At 41.7% G+C, this 17735-nt stretch overlaps 1 protein-coding gene across 2 annotated transcripts in view; it reads left to right on the forward strand.

Moving 5' to 3' along the window:
* MICU3 (mitochondrial calcium uptake family member 3) overlaps nt 1-17735 on the forward strand; it is a 1861160-nt gene that overhangs the window by 1703517 nt on the left and 139908 nt on the right. The gene's annotated exons all lie outside the window — the stretch shown is intronic.

A 17735-nucleotide genomic window follows, 5' to 3' on the forward strand; every position in this document is an offset into this window, starting at 1 on the left:
ACACACACACACACACACACACACACACACTCAGGAGTTATATACAGATTCCTCAGACCTGGCTTAGAATGCTGGTTCTCACAATATCAGGATGCAGTGGGATTGTTCTCCTCGAGAGGTGATTGAACACATCAGTATCAATTGAAGAAGATTTTGATTCTGGGATATTCAGTCCCTACATTATCTTTATTTTCCAGGTCCTCTTAATGTTCACAGACAACACCACAGTCAAGTGGTACATAAACAAAGAGGGACAAAATCTAATTGCCTTTGCAGACTTGCTCTAATAACATGGAAATTTGCCATCAAAGACAGTTTGATACTTCAGGCAGTCTATATTCAGTTTTGGCAGACACATTGAATAGATCCAGGGTATATCCTCACAAATGGATGTTACACGGGAAGGTCTTCATGGGCATTACTTATCATTGGGGTATTCCTCAAATAGATCTCTTTGCCTTCTGCAGAACAGACAACTGCAAGTTCTGTTATAGGGTATCAAGTCCACCTCTTTCATAGAGATGTTTCTTTATGCATTTCCCCCTCTTCCTCTTCTGCCAAAGGCCTTACACAAAATTTTGTTGGGCAGGCCCAGAATCTTGCTAGTGACTCCCTTTTGGCCCAGACAGCACTGGTTTCCATTTCTTTTTCACCTGACCAAGAGCAGTCATTATAAGTTACCTAACAGGATGGACTTGCTCACACAGGACAAAAGCTGACTCATTTACTCATCTTCTCACCCTGCAGTTATCTGTTTGGGTGATAGGGTTTATTTCTTTTCAGCACCATTTTTTGAAAATGTTTTCCAATTTTTATAGGAGGCTATAAAACCAACTTCTTGAAAATCGTTTGTTTCTAAATGGAAATATTTTCTTTATGGTGACAGAAACAAAACCAGGATCCCTGTGTTGTGGGTATTCCTCTCGTTCTTTTCTGTCTTTGTGAGTTGCTTAGTTCTAGCTTGTTTTACTTTTCCATTAAGGCCCATTTGTCAGCCATTTCTGCTTCTTTTCTTTAGATCCACCTCTTTCTTCCAGATTTGAGGTCAAGCAATTTTTGAAAGGTGTCCATCTCATTAGACCTCTAATAAAGTATATTCCCACTTCTTTGGACCTAAATTATGTTCTTGAAAAGTTAATTCAATGACCTTTTGAATCTACAGTTAGTTCTTCCTTAAAATGTTGTACTTGGGTGACTGTTCAATTGACAGCACTGACTTCTGCCAAGAGTGTCTCTGAATTGCCTGCTCTTATGACAGTTCCTCCTCTCCTGCTTTTTTCATAAGGACAGGGTTTCTCTTAGGACTAATCCTCACTTTATGCCTAAGTTAGTTAATGACTTATCTTTGAACCAGTCTATCAGTGTTCATTCTGTTTTTCTCCTCGTCACAAAGGAGGGAAAAATAATTTTTTATTCTACATAGGCAGCTCAGATTTTACCTTGACAAGACTAAGGACATTAGAAGATCAGAGCAACTTTGTGTTTCTTTTCACGAGCTTGGTTTGCCAGTCTCTAAGCTAACTATTTCTTCTTGGATATCTAAGGACATTTGTTTTTCTTACTTGTGTCATTGGAGACAGCCTGGTTCATCTGTTAGAGTCCATTCTACTAGGGCAGTAGCCTCCTCTAGTGCTTTTTTCAAGGGCCTAGATGCCAGGTCCATTCTAGAAGCAGCTACTTAGTCTTTTATTCACAATTTTAATAAATGTTACAAGTCAGATGTGTTTTTCTAGGGTCAGAGCAAGTTTTGTCGGGCCAATTTTCCAAGCCATGTTCCTTATTTGCTTCTCCCTCGACCCACTTCTTCAGTAGCTTTATTACTCTCCCTCTTGTAAGGAATACTGCAACAGTGATCTTGGAAGGACATAGTACATTTGTATAAAAACTTACCATAACAGTAACCATCCTACTGATCTCTGTTGCAGTACTCTGTTCCTCCATCCTTCCCCTTTTTTTGTTCCGGCCGAGGGGTATCCTTTCTTTTATCCTTTTCTTAACGGTATGTATTATAATTACCTCCAATTCTGTTCCTTTTGTTCTCCTGAGGCAAGTAAGTTTTGAGATTTTGGTTTGCATACATCTCTTATGTACCTCCCATCTTCTATGCTTAGATCATACATAAGATGTATGATACATGGAAGGGACCAGGATTTGGCATGCTAGCCAGGCATACAGCTATCCACTGACAGGATGTTCTATAGTAAGGAATACTGTAGCAGTGATCAGTAGGACATCTACTGTTATGGTAAGACATCTACTGCTATGGTAAGTTCCTACACAGCTGTACTTTCTTCAAGGTTCACTTCTAGGTCATATATTATTTAATAGTTTCATAAGTGATCTTCACTAAGCAAGTAGACAAGCCACAATCATCCAATATGCAGATGATTTGACACTCAACTGCTCTGGAATAAATATAGAAAAATATTTTTCTAACCTTGAGTCCTGATAACTGACTGTACCTAACTCTAAAAAATCCAAAGTAATCCTACATACACATAAATGGAAGCCAGACTACAAAAGTAATGTTACAGTAATTCTGCCAATAATAATAATATGGAACAAACCATATCTCATAGATGATGCTTACCTTCTTTTCTTTCTGTCAAGGCATTTCAGAAAAAGAGCTGTGAGTTCTGATAGGGTTTTATTATGTGCTGCTTGAGCCTTACTTTTTAAAGGGGCTATGTGGGGCTCATTGTGTTTGCTGCTTGTGAATATTCATCTGACACATACCTTCTGAATGACTCTTTCTACCAGTGCTTACTGGCATTCAGGCTTCTTCCTCAGTTACAGCATGGATATTTATTCTGGTCTTTCTATCTCTTATCCTGCTGTACCTAAAAAGAAAAAGCAACATATTAAAGAACCCTTGCAGCCACCATGGGCTCAGACAGTCCCTCACCTGTTAATGGGTGACTGTGTAGTGGCTGACCATTGCTCCTCAGACCTCTCACTTATAACTCCAGGTTCTTCTGGTATAGTCCCTTCAGTCACCACAGACTGGAGGTTTATTGTTATATGTGTAGCCTGTTTGAGGGAATATGGAAATAGTAAGCCACACCAATCTACTGGGGTTATCACTGATGATAACCTGAAATTCAATCATTACAAATTACAAGCTCTAAAGGAAACCCATTAAAAACTAGGAGATTTATACAGGGCCAAACTATTACTCAGAGATGATGCTAGGAGTTATATTGCTACATCCTTCCTCATCCCAGCACTCCTGTAGGTAGCCCCCATTCTAATCTGCCTTTAACCCACATAACTTTCACTATTAGCTCAGTGCTGAAACACAGTACCCAGATGTGTAACTAATCAACATTGCAGGTCTTGTCATTGCCATGCCCTTGAGCAACTTGGAATGTCTGGAATCAAGACAATATCTCATTTATTCATAGCTAGTCAGTACCCACAAACTCATCTATAGTGCAGGTAAATGCTCAATCCTAAATAATATTTCCCAACTCTACACACCAACCAAACTACTTTGCTCAAACAAAATGTTACTATCTTCCACCAAAGCAAACAACTCCTCTTGTAACTGTCTATACTTTTTATATCACTCCAAGATCTGGAACTCCATTCCTTTCACTCTTGGAGTATTACAAAACACAAGTCCCTCATACTGCAACGAAAGCAGTACCCTATGGACCAATGTCTCTGTACTTGCACCTCTCTGGGCCAACCATCTAATGATCTAATTTATCCTCCACTGTTCCATGTCTCTTCTTTCTAATTACTCTCTCCATATCCATACAGAAATCCTCCCTTTTTAATTACCAGCCATACATACAAAACCAGACCAGTTTGTAGCTATTCACTCTCCCACTTCTACTTGTTTCATCTGTCCTTTTTACCTTTCTCTCCTCTGATGACATTCTCACCCATATAGAATCTCCCCCTGCTCTGTAATATAAGTTATAATACTCACATCTGTCAAATGATGTAATCTAACTATAATTATTACATTTGTCAAAAGTACATAATCTGCTAACTGCTGACAGTTGTTAATACTTTTACTTTTACTCTGAGCTCTGATTACAATGCACTCAGTCGACTAATTGGGAATTGCTGTATAGGAGCTTTTCTTCCTGTGCCTTCACTGAAAAGGGGTAGGTTTCTGTACCCAGTCAGACTATCCTGGTGTGGGCAATTTCAGTACTTTCTTGTTGCCTTAAGAGCAGGTTGCTGTGAGGCTTCACAGGAGCAGCAGTTTGCTTCAAGTATCGTTTTTGGTAGATAGGCTCCCTAGGAAAATCCATCCCTGCAGAAGTTACTGTATTAAGAAAATATTGATATATTGTATTTGCCGACTAAAAGTGGTATTTCTCCTTTAAGAAAATTGGTATTTTTACAGTATCTAAAGTTTTCTGTCAGGGACTGCTATTCTTACAACAAGGTTTATTTTTAAGTACTGGGGGCTAATTTTGTGGTAATAGTGTACTGTTTTTGAGAACTCTTATTTACATGTGTAAGCTTTAATGGTCAGGAAGTGTTTTACAGGGCAGGAAATGTATTTTAATTTGAATGCTTTTGTAAACTTTGTGACAACTTACCTTCATTTCTTTCTGTCAGGGCAGTTCTGAAAAGGAGCTTTGAGTTCTGAAATAATTTTTTATGTGCTGCTTGTAGTTTACTTTTTAAAGGGACTGTGTGGGACTGAATAAGTGTATTTGCTGCTTATGAATACTTGTCTGACAATGACTGATTCATTCCAGAAGTGCTTACTGGCATTTAACCTCCTTTCTTGATTCAAGCATGGATATACTCTGGTCTTGCTGGCTCTTCTCCTGCTCTATCTAAAAATAAAAAACAACATATTGAAGAGCCCTTCCTGCCATCATGGGCTCAGACAGTGCCGCAGCTGTTAGTGGGTTACTCTGTAGTGGCTGACCCCCAAAACCACTCATTATAACGCCAGGTTCTTCTGGTATAGTCACTTCAGCCACCACAGACTGGATGTCAGCCACATCCTCTGCGGCTGTGTCAGTGTCTGATCTAGGCATCGGAGAACTATTTTCTTTGGGTCTAGGAGAGTTTTCTTGGCATGGCCAGGGAAAGAGACCTCTTGTCAGGGGTGAAGTGCCATAGTTCAGTCTGTCTTTTTCATGGGAGGTCCCTACAAAGAAAAAACAAAAGGTTTGACATAGCTCATCTGAGGATATGGTGTCTGTTTATAAAAATGATTTCCTCACATTAAACTGAACGTTATTACAGCCTGTTAATCCGGAAACTCAGAAATCCTTTCCAAAGTGCAATCTCATTATGGAAATTCCTGTGGAAAGTTTGTCAGAGGATTCTGACAGTAACAGAGAGCGGTCTTCTTCTCCTGGAGACTCCCAAGCCTAAAATGCTGGTTCTGCGTAAAGTCGGTCCTCTGTAGCTCCCTTGGAGGTGTTTTCCTTTCCAGAAACTATTCCCAGGATGAATGATGTATTTTGTGGGAGTAGGTGGTGGACAGTGCATTGGTAATACAGTAGTGTTGTTGCCTCACAGAAAGAGGTTCTCCGGTTTGATTTTCGGATGGAGTGCCTTCTGTGCAGAGTCTGCATGCCCTCCCAGCGTTAGTGTGGGTTTTCTCCAGGTGCTCCGGTTTCCTCCCACATTACAAAGACATGCATTTGGAGCATTTCTCCCCAGGTCTCTGCTGAAAATTGGCTTTGTTCCAAGTCTGAATTTCCCAGTAAACAAATGTTAAATAAATAAATAAAATAGTACCAGAACTGAGGAGGTACTATAATATATTGTAAGTGAATGTGTCACATACTACACCCATCATTCCTATTTTCCCCACAGTGTTGCACGTGCTAAATACCACCTGCAATAACCCTGGCTCTTAACCTTTATTCCCCAAAAAGGCTGATAGACTTTTTTCATCTTAGATCTGCCCCAGCTGTCATTTCACCCTCTTCACCAGCTGGAAACAGGCTCTTAGTCAATACTCATCCTTCTCCTCTGGATAAAGAAGGTAAGGTATTGGACTGATTTGTAAGAGAATTTTCTCTTCTTCCACTTCTATCATACAGAATTCTTAATTACCAAGCATATGTGTGGAAGTTTATTCTTAGCTGAGTAACCTATTTGAAGGAATACTCTTACTTCCTTCAGAAGATAGTTCCTATGTGAATCTTCTTACTTCTTGTCTGTCTCAAGTATTCAAATATACTTTGATGAGTATGTATGACTGTGTAGATACCATGTCTTGGGCCACTGCTACTGCTATAGTTTTGAAAATGTATGACTGGGTATGCAGCCAAAAGTCTGCTGATGAAGCAAAGTCTGAGATCAAGATGTTAAACTTTACTTTAGATGTGGAGGTTTTGTTAGCCCTTCTGCTACTCAGGTCCTGAAACAATTTGATGAAAGACAGGAAATCAGTTCATGGAGTTTCTAAGATTTTTCATCTGCCATTACAACTTTCTATAATTCTCTACACCATTTAAAAGGCAAAATAAGCAACCCTCACCACCGACTGGTAGGCAGGGAACAAAAAAAGAGATGTGTAGAGGGGAACAGCAAAAAACAGGGATTATTTCAGAAAAGGGGGCAGTCAAATCATTCAGAATGAATAGGTTGACAGTCATTCCCCCTTTGCCCCTATATCTCTAAATCTGTCCCAGAAATTGCCTCTCATTATTCCCTTTGGTAACCAACTGTATTAGCCTCTTGAGTGATAAAAGTAGGGGATACAGCTGGTACTTGATACACATACCTTCTCTCAGAGGAATTCCTCCCCCACCATCCAAACAAAACATAGATTTTCCTCAGGTTTTTCAACAGTTGCTGACCCTAGGAGTCATTAAATCAGTGCCTTTAGATCGGGGGGGCTTCTACTCTAGAATGTTTCTTGTTCCAAAGAAAGAGCTAGCATGGAGACCAGATCTAGATCTTTCCTTTCTCAACTTGTTTGTGAAAGTACTGACATTCAAAATGTTGACCCTTCAGAGTCTGTTACCTGTCATCCTTCTTATGATTTTTATGATACCATTATATTTAAAGGATGCTGATCATCATATCCCCATAGCCACATGCTTCAGAAAGATTCTGACTTTCTCTGTGTCTGGGTCACATTATCAGCAATGTGCATTATCCACTGGATTGTCTACAGCTCCAAAGGTGTTTGCAAAGTGTCTAACTCCAGTCATTGCAGTCTGCAAGGCATTGATATATTTCTTTATTTAGATAACTTATTCATTTTTGCAGTCTTTTTATAGATATCAAGAGTCCTTAACATGGCTTTCTTCTCTCCTTACCAATACGGGGTTCCAGATAAATGTTCAAAAATCTTTCTTGACTCCATGACATAAGATTGTGTTTCTGGGCTGCCTTCTGAACATTCTCAGCAAAAGTCTTTTCTTACCTTGGAAAAGGAGTTTTACCTGTCAACTTTTCTGAGCTTCTCCAATTAGTCTCAGACTTTGTCAAGAGAATATTTCAGCATCTTGAGGTCCATGGCTTCATGATTTTCATAATGCATTCCGTCAGGTCACACGTGAGAAATTCATTGACTTTAAAAAAAACACATGAACACAACACTCTCATCCTGTGGAATTTCAGATTCCAATTTTGGGCTTTGTCAAAAAGGAAATGCACTGGTGGAGATGGTAAATTACACTGGCTTAAATTTCCCAATCTGTTATTGCCCACTGTATTATTCACAAACCTGAAAACAGCCCTGCACTCTTCAACCTAGTGCAACAAATTAACAACCCCAGGACCCTTAGATCATCCGATAAACTTATAATCAAGGTTACTACGTCCCATAATTACTTTGGTGACTGTCTCTTCTCCTTCAAAGTATCCAAACAGTGGAACCTATTACCCCAGAATATCTTAAAAAACACAGATCGTCATAGCTTCAAAAAAACTCCTAAAGGAATACCTTACTCAATAATGGCTATGCTCCTGTAATACTACTGGCTAGTTTCTCATGCCTTTGATCAAATGTTTTCTATTCTGCTATCTTTTTGTCTTACTTCTACTAAATGAAAATGCCACAATGGTTTTTAGTTATATATATATCTAATGAGTTTCATATTACTGACTGTAATAAGGCTTAAGAAATGTAATGTTTTCTGTTTTACATTCACTTTTTTGTAAATTGTGATTGTTGGCAATAATCAAACTTTTTGTGTATTGTTTGTAAATCTTTTAATAATTTGTGTAATCTTTTTGTACTGTTGTTATGGAGCTTATCTCCCTGGGTCTTTGCTGAAAATGGGCTACTTGCCCAGCCGGACTCTACCTGGTTAACAAATGTAAACCGAAATAAATAAATAAATGGCTCAAAATCCAGGCCTGCCTTTTAATCCTCCTGTTCCTAAGTCAATATATAACTATAACCACCTCAGATTTTGCTTGTGGAGCAGTTACTATAGGAGTAAAGATACAAGGCATGTAAAATTCTTCAGATTGAAGCTCAAAAATGTCAGTGAGAGGTTAGCTGTGATCTATGCCATAAAATCTGTTCATTGTCTGTGTTCCCTTACAGACAACACCACAGTGATGTAGTGCATAAACCCTCTATACAGAAAGGCTGTAATGCCTTGGGTGGTAGCTCTTTACTATGGTTTAACCCTCCAAGTATCTTACATTACATCAGAGCAAGATGTAGTGGCAGACACATTGAGCATGTCCAGGACAGACCTCATTAATGAATATTGAATTAAGGGGCCTTCCTGGAATTGATCCAGTTATGGGGAATACCTCAAACAGAGCTGTTAACCTTCTTTCAAAACAGAAAACTAAATACTTTCTGCACCAGGAGTCCTTTTAGGCAGGCCTGGAAAAAAGATGCATTCTCATTCTCATGGCAGGGGATATTCCTTTATGCATTTTCACTCTTTCCACTGATTTCCTAGGTAATTCAGAAAATTCATAAGGAAGCAAGATGTAGTGGCAAACACATTGAGCCTGACCAGGACAGACCACATGAATGACTATTGAATGAAGAGGCCTTCCTGGAATTGATCCAGTTATGGGGAACACCTCAAATAGAGCTGTTAACCTTCTTTCAAAACAGAAAACTAAATACATTCTGCACCAGGACTTCTTTTAGGCAGGCCTGGAAAAAAGATGGATTCTCATGGTAGGGGATATTCCGTTATGCATTTTCCACCTTTTCCACTGATTTCCTAGGTAATTCAGAAAATTCAGAAGGACTCTGTAGAAATCATTGTAGTGATTCTCTTTTGACCCAGGCAACATTGGTTCTTTGTTCTTTTGGAAATGACCCAGGGCAATTACCAAAAGCCTTCTCCAATATTAGACGTACTCACACAAGCCAAGGGGAGTGTGATGCTTTCTGGTGTCAAACAACTTCCACTAACTGCCTAGGTAATTACATTTTGATACCTCTTACACACGTCTTTCAGGAAGACGTGCAGCAGGTACTAAAGAAGGGAATAAAGCCTGCTGCTAAGAAATCTTATATTTGTAAGTGGAAAATGTTTTCTAGTTTGTGCTTAACCAATAACCAGAGCGCTGTCAGAAATTGTGCACTACTGGTTCTTAAATATTTGTGTGAATTACTTTCATCTGGCCTTTCTTATTCCTCTGTCAAGTTTCATCTAGCGATTGTTTCAGCATGTCTACCCATGTATCACCCCCGTTCATCTCTGTTTTTGGTAAAACAGTTTCTGAGGGGAATTTTGCATCTTAGGCCACCTGGAAAACAGGTGGCTCCTTCTTAGGATCTTAAATTTGTGCTAGAAAAGTTAACTTAGGCTCCCTTTTATGAGGCTGCTTTGAGGCTCATCACATGGAAGACTACTTCTTATTGCTTTGACATCTGCAAAAAGTGTACCTGAGTTGCAAGCTCTCATGGGAGGCAAATACTATCTGGTCTTACATAAAGGCAGTGTTATATTAAGAACAAATCCCTCATTTCTGCCCAGATTTATTTCAGAGTTTACTTTGAATCAAGTCATCAATCTCCCAGTGTTCTATCCAGATCCTCAGAACAAAGGGGAAAGCATTGTACATACTCCAGATATGCATAGGCAGCTCAGGTACTGTCTTGACAGAACTAAGTCCTTTAGAAAAAGAGATCAGCTGTTTATTTGTTATGATGGGACAAAGAAAGGAAAACCCATGTCAAAACTGTTTTGGTTATTCTCAGCTACTGCTTGTTCTTATTCCCACAATGGCAAATCTGTTTTAGGCAGTATCAAGGTACATTTTATTAGATCCTTTGGTCCTACGATGGCATGCTGATAAGGGGTGGGCTCTAGAAGCATTCTAGAGGCAGCAACATAGTCCTATGTGAGTACTTTTACAAAGCATTACAAATTGTATTCCTTTTCTAGGTCCAGGACTGGCTTTGCTTGGACTATTCTCCATGGACTTCTGGACTCTAATTCATATTGCCAAAAGCAGTGAGAATGATGAACATAGTATAGCCATTTGAAGTGCACTTGCCATAACAGTATTTGTTCAAATTTCTCACTGTTACAATAGCTACACTAACACTTCTTTGGTATATAGTTAGTTGTTGGAATACAAAGTTATATGTTTGTATTTTTGGGGGAGGAGCTAAGATGAGTAAGATTTCCGCTTTTGTTTGAGTAAGAATTTTTTGAAGTTGTCTACACTCTGACTGCTGATTTCCCTCCAAGGGACTAGACCGTCCCCTTTCAGAGTATAGTTTTGTGGGAGCCAGAGCTTTTTGAAGAATGGATTGTTGTTATATCCTGGGCAATGACACTGCGACACTAATTTTCTGTGATGGAAAAAAATCAAACTCCATTCATGACCATCAGAACCTGTTGATTTTTTTTTTTTTTTTTCAGATGAGTTTTGTTTTGTTAAAAGCTTACCTTTTCTCATAGACTATGCATCAGCAATGTCCCAGGGTTACTGTTGAGGCCTATAGACAACAGAAGCTGAACACCCTTTGAGTTTTGAACTTTTTTCTTTCCCTTGTGTCCTGTAAGAGAAGTTGAGTTGCTATGGTATTACTTCAGCCCTACACCTATCACCAGGTATGGTCCTGTTGGGCTATGTAAGGAAAGTAAAATGGGACTTAAGGACCTGCACGACCAAAGATTTGTCTTTGCTTCACTCTAGAACACACAGCGGACCTATAAGGCCTTCCTGATATTAACTCATTTCAGACCTTTCATCTATGAATGATTATCTACCTTAAAGACCCTCTACAGCAACCACATGTAAAGCATTCCTTGACATTTGTCATCATGCCAGCTAACCATTGATATGCAAAATGTTGAGACAATATAGTCTTAAATAGAACCGTATCATAAAACACAAAATATCTTAACAAAGCAAAATACACCACAATCATACAGTGGCTTAGCAAGAAAAAATAATCTTTAATTAAATCAAAATATTTACAAAGAAGTTTAACACCAAAAACAATTTCAGAAACAGTACACAGACAAGCTGGTATGAATATTGGTTAAGGTGCATGCACACAGTGTAAATAAATACACATTTAAAACACGCTTTCATAATTCAGTCAAACATAGTCAATGTACTACATTATATCCAGCAATGTAAATAAATACACATTTAAAACAATCTTTCATAATTCAAGTCAAACATAGTTAATGTACTACATTATATCCAGCCTCCTGAAGCAACTTTATGGCTGCATTGTCCTGTTGTTTGTTATCTTTGATGTTTGAATTTTTCATTTCTGTAGTTATGAGAACAGCAGCACGGTTAGCACTTTCATGCTGCCGACCATACGATTCTGATGTTGATCACTTAACACCTGTCCATGTATAGAAAACAAGTGTTCAACTCCTCCAGTGGAAACTGGAGCCCATATAGCTGTCAGTGCAATTTTGGACAGTGTGGTCTGCACAGCCTTTGAAAGCCTATACTTTTGCAAGTCAAATGAGGACAGTGGTGGTAGTTCCTGCACAGTTTGACAAACATGCACTTTGATTATCCATTTTAAAAATGGGCATGCTGGTTGGATATGGTTAAAAGTCATTGTTAAGATGTGGTAAATTATATGGGTTCAAGATTCTACAGGCCTTTAAGAAAGGATCAGAGGAGTTGCTATCCAGATGTTTGCCCACTTTCTGTAGGCTGACCTTAAAGACAGACCTGAACAGCTGGATATTATCTTCTTTGACCTTGGGCCTAAGCAAGTGACAAAATGCATCAATTTTCTCCCAAAGGCCTGTAGTTTTTATTTTCCAAGCTTGATAATAACTCCAAAGTGACATTAACACTTTGTAAGTCAAGACTGCAAGAGTCTGCCCTTAAACTGCATGGTTTCAATGTCTCTAATCAAGTCTGATAAGTTTTCTGAGATTAAACTCAGCTGAATTTCAGGCTGCAAATACCAGTCATACAGCACAGTCTGTAGCTGGTTCATGGATGTTGCATCACTTTTATCTTCAATGAAGAAGTATTGCAGGTATTAAAGATGTTGTGCATGGTACTGCACAGCTGTGAACAATGTATTCCATCTTGTCAGCACTGGCACAGCTGACAATGCAATGATGTGTCTGTTGAGCCCAAGGTCTTCAAGAAAACTACATATTTCTGCTTTCATTCTGGAGACTGCTAGAAGACGTATTTCACATGTGAAACAAATTCATTAACAGTCTTGAAATGGTGAATCCATGTGTCACCCAGAAGGGATAGCACATGAGCCCAGTAAAGAACATGTATAATATGGTCTCCTAGCACCCCACAAAGATCTTTCTTAAAGCTTTTAGTCAGGTAGTGTGCATTGTCACTTACAGAGGCAGTCACATTTTGTGGGTCAGCACTGTAGTTCTGCAGTGATTTCAGCACAGCTTGAGCTACTTTTGAGTGTTTCACAGCTGAGAGCTCTGTGCAGTTGGTCACTTATGACTTCCCTCCCTAGAGTACAAATATAACATTTAGAATGCAGTATGTGTTGTAGTCTGTGCTTTCATCGTACACAACTGCCAGTGGTATTCTTTTTATAGTAATATGAATGTCTGTTCATAGAAACAGACAACTGGTGCCAGAGCCATGGCCTCAAGCTAAATGCCAAAAAGTGTATAGTCATCCCCTTTGGCAAAAACAAAGTGCCCACAAATTACCACATAGGTGGTAATCCATTAAGTACAGAAGAAGTAATTAGGGACCTGGGGACCCAATTAAATAGCAATCTCTCATTTGACAACCACGTGGCCAAAGTGGTTAGAAAAACATTTTATATAGCCCACCTAATCATGAAGGGATTCACATCTAGATCAGGGGAGGTCATCGTGCCTCTTTACTCATCCCTCATCAGGCCCATAATTGAGTACAATGCCCCTTTTGGGATGTACCTTACCAGACACCTGCAGCAACTGGAAAGACCCCAAAAGTACCTCACCAAGAGGATCAAAGGGCTCAAACAGATGCCATATGCTGCCCGGTTAAAGAAACTCCAGCTCTACTCAGTGGCATGCCGCCTGTTCAGAGGTGATCTGTGCCTGACGTATAAAGCCATGTCCAACCCGGAATTAATGGACATGCTGCACCTCAGAAAATCCAAATCCCATCGAGCTACGCGCTCAAGAGACTTGAACCTCAGCACTGAAATAAATAGGATATGCTGGAGGGACAGATTCATAACCCAGAGGCTCCCTTCACTCTGGAATAAAATCCCAGTCCAGGTTAGGCAGAGTCCCTCATTGACTCTCTTCAAGAGGAATCTTGATGAGTGGATGGGAGATCGTAGGTTTACCCCGGGTATCACTTCTGTGTCACTGTTAGACAGAGGCACAGTATACTAACCTCGAAAAAGGGCATAGCAAAATAAATTTAAAATGGGTGGCGAAAGCCAAACACATTCTGGCTAGGCTTATAAATGCCCTAGGGCAGATAGCCTAGTATGAACCTATGAACCTATGATGTTAAGTTGTCTATCTCGCCTTCATTCTTGCTGGATGGGTTCGGAGCCGACCTCGGCTCCGACTCAGCCACTCTAAAGCTCAAGAGTTGGTTCCACTGGCTCGAGGCCCCCCTTATATCCCACAATGCTAGGCGTGAATTACCTCAGATCTCATTTGCCGCTACAGCGATCGAGGTGTTGTTTTTTCCTACCGGCTCAGGTCAGTGGTATTAGACAGTCTTTAAAGCTATTTAATCCCTTTTTTTCTAGCTTAGTTTTTTCCTTTTTAGCTATAGTGTAGTGGATATTATCCTTTCTACCCTTATCCAGCCCCTTTCCCACAAGAACTGATAAGTTCTTTCCTTAGGCCTTCGGGCCCTCTATCCCTGATAGTGGTGTGTATGTGTTTTGTAGGGATTTATTTTGTATAAATAACTAATTTCTTTAGCTTTTAGTTAATTTACCTTTCTGATAGTGTAATCGGTGTGTGTGTGTTTTGTGTGGTGATTACACTTCTATTCCTTGAAAATGTCCAAGGATTCAAAGGTCTCAGGCTTCAAGAAGTGTGACTCGTGCTGTCAGAAAATGTCTCTGACAGACAGTCACACTTCTTGTGTGTACTGCCTGGGACCTTTACACCTGCAGGACCCTTGTGCTGTATGCCATGGCTTCAGCCCCAGAGTCCTGCAGGAAAGAAAGAACAAACTCATCCTCAGGGGTTTGCTCAAGCCTGAAGGTTCCCTAACTGCTTCATCGGGAAAACCTTCCAAGGCTTCTAAGACCTTGACTCCAGTTTCTGAGTCGAGGCCTAAGGCTTCGAAGCCTACTGCTACATCGGCTCTGGCTGGAGCCGATGAGTCTTTGACTACAGTTTCTGTGGTTCCCTCGGCTCCGGCTGGAGCCGAGGTATTGGAAATTCCTGGGTAGGCTCCGATCAGACCATCGGAGCCGACATCTAGAAAGAGGTCGAGGTCACCATCCCTTGGCTCCGTTCATTCGGCTCCAGCGTCTCCCTTGCTGTCTGAACGGAGCCACAGATCTCACTCCTCCAGGTCATCGAGGCTGTCGGATCATGACCTCCAGAGGGTAGTGAGTCGACTTCTAAAGTCCGAGGCACTGGCCCAAATGCTTCAGAGCCCGACTCATCAGTCGATGCCTCAACCTATTCCTCTAAATATTCCTCCTCCGACTCCTTTGAGCTCGGAGCCGGGGCGTCTCGGAACTGAGACTGTGGTAGCGTCGGAGCCGATACATTTGTCTTCGGCTCCGTCGTCGGCTCCGATTTCTTCTTTTGAAGAATCTCGGCGCCGGACTTCCCTCGTCGGCTCCGAGGGGATGAGTGGCATCGGACCCTTGTCCGACACCCCTCTCCCTCTCGGTGCTTCAGCGCTGGTGAGTTCGGCTCTGACATCGGCCTCGGAGCCATCTCTGTTGGTGCCGAGGGAGGTTCTCAGCTTCTCGGAGCGGGGACCTCTGGCTCTGCCTGACAGGGGTGCGTTTGAGGTCATGCGGAGAGTGTTGGAACCTTATTCAACTCCACAGTCGGCTCCGTCCGTCCCTCCCTCTTCGGTGCCTCAGGTGATGTCTACTCACTCCCTCATCCCAGACCGCAGAGAGCCAGCTCCTCAAGAATCCCCTGTGGGGATCTCATCCTCTTCCGAGGCCTCCCCTGAATTGGCAGAGGAGCCCCCTAGGAAGAGAAAGTGTAAGAGGAAACACATAGACTCACCTGAGTCTGTCACCTCTGACACAGATTTAGAGGATTCTGAGGGTTCCCCCCGTTCCCCTTCTGAAGATGTCTCCTTTGCGGACATTCTAGAGATCCTGAAACAGAGGGGAAATTGGCCAGCCCTTAACCCTTCGGAGGATGAATCTGTGTATCTTGAGGCATTTGGCTCTCACCCTTCCACCTCCTGGGTGTCCCCCCCCTTTGATCCCCTCATGCAGGTGGTGGCAAAGAAAGCCTGGACGGCTCCTGTCTCAGTGGACCCCACCCCCAGGAGACCTTCTAAATTTATAATAGCACCATCTGACAAACAATTTCTGACCAAGGGTGTTACTGTGGATGCTATGGTGGTAGCTGCTGCCACCAAGAAGGAACTAGCTGATCCTTCAGTACCTGTTCATCCCCCTAACAAAGAATCTAGGTCTATGGACAGGTATGGGAAGCGGATGTTTTCGTCAGCGACCTTTGCAATGCGTTCACTGAACTACCTATGCCATTTCACCCGTCTCCAGAGAGACTTGATCAAGGAAGCGAGTGAGATGTTGAAGGATCCTACAGCTGCAGATTTTCAGGACAAAATGAAAACCCAGCTGACTACCCTGAATTCGATAGCTAACTCCTCCATGTGCCTCCTTTCATATGCAGCTGATGGAGCGAGCAGAGCCGCAGGGACAGGTGTCGCCTTACGCCAGCATGCCTAGATGCGACTATGCAATTTTGCGGACCCCTTTAAAACGTCTTTCACTAATTCCCCGTTTGATGGATCATCTCTCTTTGGTCCTCAGGTGAAAGAAACCTTGACTAGGTGCGAGACGGATGGCAAAACTCTATCTGCCGTCGGAGTCCGTTTTTCTACTCCTTCTAGACCTTACCCCAAAGGCCAGAAAAGTGGAAAAATGTGGTTCCGCAAACAATCTCAAGGAAATTTGCCTGACGCACAGAGTCGGTTCCCCTCCAGAGGCAGAGGAGGGAACAATAACGGTAGACGTCGCCCTAGAGGGGGTCCGCAGAACCAGGGCAATCGAGAAACCTTTTCCGATAAGCCTTTTCAGCATCCCTGAGGTGTTGCCCGACTGTCCACCTTCGGAGGCAGTCGGGGGAAGATTGTCACTGTACCCAGAAGCCTGGCTATCCCTAACTCAAGACAAGTGGGTACAGTCCATCATTTCCGAAGGCTATCCCATTCCCTTCGTTCGCATTCCAAACCGATCAAAAAAATCCCTTCCAGATGTTCCACCCGCTCAAAGGGATCTTGCAGCTTTGGAAATTTCAAAGCTGCTGGCAAAAAGAGCATTTCAGCCAGTTCCAGCAGACCAGCAAGGATCCGGAATCTACTCCAGGTTCTTTTTAGTTCCAAAGAAAACAGGGGACTGGAGACCAATTTTGGATCTCAGTATCTTGAACAAGTCGGTCAAGAAAACAAGATTTCGGATGGTCACGCTACAGTCCATCCTTCCGCTATTGGGAAAGGAAAACTGGATGTGCTCTATAGACCTTCAGGATGCGTACTATCATATAAAAATGAACAGACGCTCCAGAAGATTCCTCCGCTTCAGGCTGGGAACCAGTCATTTTCAATTCAGAGCCCTGCCCTTTGGTCTCACCACAGCCCCCCGGGTGTTTACCAAATGCATGGCAGTGGTAGCTTCTCACCTGAGACGTCAAGGATTCCAGGTGTTTCCATATTTAGATGACTGGCTCCTCACAGCTCCCACCAAGCATCTTCTTCTAATGGCCAGGGACTACACCTTTCGCATTTGTCAAAACTTAGGCATTTCAATAAATTGCGAAAAGTCTGTTTTGTCACCTTGTCGTGTTATTACCTTCATAGGCGCAAATCTAGACACAGTCAACATGTCTGCGAGGCTAAAAGATCAGAGAATAACAGACATACACAAACTGGTCTCGCTCCTCTTCAGCAGCAACAGAGTCAAAGCCAGGTTAGTTCTGAAAGTATTGGGGATTATGGCGGCTGCCATACCTCTGCTTCCATTAGCCAGATTCCACATGAGAATCCTTCAATGGATGCTCTTCACACAATGGTCATACCAGCAACTTCCGATGTCCCACACCATTATGATTACGCAAACATGCAGGAATCATCTTCTGTGGTGGATGTCTTCCCCTCAGCTCTTCTTGGGAAGACCCTTTGTTCCTCCCCCTCCGGTTGCTACT

Source organism: Protopterus annectens, chromosome 2.part1 (assembly GCF_019279795.1).
Source record: "Protopterus annectens isolate FY-2018-M chromosome 2.part1, PAN1.0, whole genome shotgun sequence".
In the NCBI taxonomy this organism is placed as follows: Eukaryota; Metazoa; Chordata; order Ceratodontiformes; family Protopteridae; genus Protopterus; species Protopterus annectens.